Raw genomic sequence first — 3,964 nt, 5'->3', positions numbered from 1 at the left:
CAATGATAATGGCGATGACATTACAAATAACACTAACAATAACAATGGTGATGATAGTGGAAGAATGAGAATGAAAATGATAAGATATATGAAATAATAAAAATAACAAAGAAATATTATGATAATGATAATGAGGAAGATAACAACAACATGACCCTCGCTCATAAAATAAAGGGAAGGATATTAATAAAAAAAATAGCGAACTAACTGCACTTTTTTGTTATAGCATCAGTAGAAGTAGCTATTGTTGTAGAATTAGCAGCATTAGTAGCATCATCCATGTTCTATGTTACATAACAAGTTTAATAGCAGTAACAGCACTACTTACATCAACAGTAATAATGGTAGTCGTAGCAATAGAGACAACATCATCCCGTCTTTACTATCCTAATAATCACAGATATCTTTTATGGACACTCGCTAAACACGAATCGGGACGAAGAAGAAGAAAAACGTAATAAAGATATACAGATAGGTAAAAAAAAAAAAAAAAAAAAATGTGATGTAAATAGCTCTGATATTTGCGGGAATAAGATTTAGTATAGATAGATATACGAAGGGAAGAAAGACCGAGAGATAGATATATAAAGAGAGCGGGGGGGGGGGGGGTATGAAAGGTTAATTTTCGTGGCGTCACACACGGGAAATCATAGCTTTATGAAATCCTGTAATCAAAACTTTCGTACCATCCAAAAAATATATGATTTTATAGAAAATAAATAAATAAAATTAAACGACTGAGGGCGCGAATGTATCGAAGGTTTGAGTGTAAAAAGATTGCACTGAAATATCAGTGAAGCCATAGCTCTAAGAATCAATGTGAATAAGGTTTGTACAGATGGCAGAAAATCCTTTTGCTCGCTCCTTTAAAGAAAAAAAAGAAAAAAAACATGGTTAGTAGATATATCGTATGTATAAAAAGTTTGAAAGCTATTACATTCAAACAACGCAGTTAATAACATCGATAATAATGATAATACCATTGTTGTAATAACGATGACAATGTCATTAATGGTTACTTACTTCCATCTCGCTATATCAAGACTTTGCAATAAAATGCAAACATAATTCAGGGAATCACTCGGCTGCGTCCTCACCGGCGCACAGGCCTTCGTCCCGGAGAGCATTTGACGCCGCCTTTACTTTTACTTTCCTGCTAATTTAGAAATCTCTGAATTATTCATTTACAAAACGTGTCTTTCTCATTATTGCCAATGTTATAGCCACTGTTATCATACACGGTAGTGGTCTTAGTAGTAATAGTAGTGCTAATAAATAGACACACAAACACATGTATATATATGTTTGTGTGTGTTTGTGTGTATATGTATATATATATATATATATATATATATATATATATATATATATATATATATATAAAGCCTGAGGCAAGGCTACAATCGTATTATGTAAATGAGTAAATGGCAAGAACAATAGTGTCACTAATGAAAGCGAGAATAACGATAGTGTCTTATTTAGCAATGTGGAGATAACCACTATTAATCCAAGGCATCACTTACGCTCGTTCTCAGTACCAGCCTCTCCTGCTGGTTATCAATGAACGGATATTAAAGAAATACAGAGGAAGTGTGCCTGTATCATCGTGCTCATGCGACGATCAAGTGGTATAATTGGTGTTCTTGGTCGGAGCGAATCTGGGAGAACCTGCAAAGAAAAATCAGCCTTTGGAGCAGCGTTGGAGGAATGCAGGGCGGATAGCATACCTTGGGCGGCACAAAAGACTGAACCGCCACTGGCTATCAGAAAGGAGAGAAATGCACAGCGCCTAATAGCTCTACTACTAATGATAGTTATGATAACATTAGTAACACCGATAACATCAAAACAACAGCAACAATAAAACCTAGGAAATAACAGTAAAGGCGCCGCCAAATGCTCTCCGGGATGAAGGTCTGTGTGCCGATGAGGAAGCGGCCGAGAGACTACGCCGAAAGGAGCTAATGGTACTAATTGTTCTTAATGACATTACCATGGTTATTACTTTACCTATTGTTGGTATTATTATTATTACCTCCGCCAGGGAGGGTATGTACCGTCGGCTAGTTTTTATTCGTTGGTTAACAGGATAACTCAAAAAGTCATGAACAGATATCCATGAACATTTCACAAGAGGCTTCGATGCCAAAGAATGTTGGTGATCCGGATCCAGAGGTTTTCAGAGGGTTCGTTGGCACTGCGAGAAAAGGAACGCGGGCGTCACCAGCGCACTTGAGGAAGAGGCGGTTTTGATCTGATTCTTCACGTGAATATTTTTATTGCAACAGCGACTCTATTGCCTTGGCGGAAGTATGCGCTCTCTGAGTGCTTCTATTTTTTAAAATATTTTCTTCCTTTTTCTTATCTACTTCCTCCTAATTTTCCTATTGCCCCCGTTTCTTCCCGTTTTCTTTTTCCTGGTTATTTATTTCGCTGATGTATTGTAATTTTTGTACTTTTTTACTATCATCTTAATTATGACTATCGCTATCATTTTCATAACCACACACCATTTGAAGGTAATACCATCTGTATTTTCATTACTGAGGTAATCAAGGTGATTGGTGTCATTATTATCGTTACCGTTTCCATTCCTTTCATGACAATTACATCATCATGATTATCATTATTACCATTACGTTCATTAAATAGCATCCCAATTGTCACCATCAGTATTTTTAATTTCATCATTAGTCATCACTACTATCGTTATTTACATTCTTATTATCTTCATCATTATGATTGTCATTATCACTGCTGAAACCATTATCGTTTTCATTATCATCATAACCATTTGTACCATCATTATCATGACCAAGAGTGACCCAACACTTTGATACAATGGCAAAAAGTGCAGTGAGTTCGTTTTTTTTTTATCATCATTCACCTTTATTTTATGAACAGGATTACGTTATTTTGATCGCTATCATTATTATCATTTTTTATCTTTATATCATATACATATATCTTTATTCTCATTCTCATTCTACCATTATCATCACTATTGTTATAAGAAAATGACAATTTCATTATTTCATTAATTCATATCATTGAATTCATATTGTTATAAGAAAATTAAAAATTCATAATAAGGATGATAATTTAAGAAATGAAGAAAAAAACTTTACGGGCTTCATAGAACTGGCAGGGGATCGAACTCGCGCCAACCAAGTAGAAGGCCAGATCTCTACCTCTTTTCTACTTATTCTTTTCTCTGGTTTTCCTTTTCGTCTCATTTTCTACTAATCCCTCACATTTTTTTCTTGTCTCACTTTCCTTCTCTTTCATTTGTTTTACTTTACCACTTGTTATTTTCCTTATCTCTCTGCCTCTCTTCCGATTACCCCTTTCTTTTTTCTCTCCTTCTCTCATCGTTTCCCTTTTCTCTTACCCCCTCCTTTCCCCTCTTCTTCCTAGATGGTAATACAAATAGATGGATAAGATAGATACATAGACACACAGATTATCAGATACATGCAGAGAGAGAGAGAGAGAGAGAGTCTGAGGAACAAGGGTTACCTTTCCGCGTCTCCACTGCGAGGGACCCGCGACCAGCGCTCGAAACCTACAGGACAGTTGACCCAGCACACTCTTGACCGGGGCCCACGGCCCTGACCACACCTCTCCTTGGGGGCGCTCCCCCACGCGCGCCCCGTTCGGTGCCCCTCTTGGGCTTCCTTGCCCACAACAACCCGCGCCACGCTACCTACCAGCCACTTCTATCAATAAACAGCTGAACCAGAATTGTGTCTCCATCACCCACCAAATCAGGGCAACACAAAAACCCTGACAACTGGTGGCAAGCGGCGGATGACACGAACAACAAGCCTCCGAAAAACTGTAAGTACACCATTGGCAATTTCCTTTTCTTTCCCCTTTCTTCGCCTATGTGTGCATGCCGTTTTTTTTTTACAAGTGCAGTGATTTTTTTCAAATATCTACTAAAGTGTTCGTGCAAAGTGCA

The sequence above is a fragment of the Penaeus vannamei genome, chromosome 11 (assembly GCF_042767895.1).
Source record: "Penaeus vannamei isolate JL-2024 chromosome 11, ASM4276789v1, whole genome shotgun sequence".
Taxonomy (NCBI): Eukaryota; Metazoa; Arthropoda; class Malacostraca; order Decapoda; family Penaeidae; genus Penaeus; species Penaeus vannamei.
The sequence above is the reverse complement of the archived record's forward strand: the minus strand, read 5'-3'. Positions refer to the sequence as shown.